Genomic DNA, 879 nt, shown 5'->3' on the forward strand with positions numbered 1-879 from the left:
AGCCTCATTCTGAGCTTTGCAAGAGGTATCTGTGTGCTTACTAGATGCTGTATTCCAACTGTTTACCTGCAAGTTTGTCTCCTGCACTGGCTGGCAATCTCCCACCGCAGAGTTCCTCTTTTTCATCATTGTATCCCCAGGGCCTAACCCACCATCACTTAGGAAACTGGTGTGCACACACACATTTCCTTTTCTAAAGCAGTTGGACCCTAAGAAAATGAAATAGTAAGAGTATTCCTAGAGAATATTCTAGAATGTCTGAGAAAACCAGCACCACCTTGAAGCATGTTTGTGGAGTTCCACTCATTCAACCTCTTCTCCCACCCCACCCTCAGGCTGTAGTCAGAAAATCGTGGGACAGGTGCATGGCAATCCTTGAACTGTATTTGAACTGAACTAAACTGAACTGGGGTGGGGTCAAAGAAGAGAGATTTCAGAGGGAGCTGGGGACAGAGGATTTACGTTGGAATTACAATCAAGGGACTCAGGGAAGGACACGGGGTTGGGCGGATAGTAGAGGATGCAAGGTTCAACAACTTCCCGGCTCTGAAACTTAAGCCACTTGGCTTCCCTAAGCGCGTTTCCTCTCGCTGGGATAATAACAGAGCTTCCCTTGCAGGGTGAAGAGTAAACGACCCGGAGACCGTGTGAAAGAGACCGGCCAGCTGAAGGTGCTCAATGAAGGGGAACCTGTGAGTACTCGCCCCGCCTCCAACCGGGCCAAAGGCCCGCCCCCCGCCGCCACCTATTAAGTTTGCGGAGCACAGTCACAGAGTTCACCTCCTCTCGTAAGAGGATAAAGCTGGAGGGGAGGAGGGGAGTGAGAGTGTGTGTGTGTGTGTGTGTGTGTGTGTGTGTGTGTGTGTGTGGGGGGGGTGT

This window comes from Neophocaena asiaeorientalis, unplaced genomic scaffold, assembly GCF_003031525.2.
Source record: "Neophocaena asiaeorientalis asiaeorientalis breed wild unplaced genomic scaffold, Neophocaena_asiaeorientalis_V1.1 scaffold313, whole genome shotgun sequence".
Classification (NCBI taxonomy): domain Eukaryota; kingdom Metazoa; phylum Chordata; class Mammalia; order Artiodactyla; family Phocoenidae; genus Neophocaena; species Neophocaena asiaeorientalis.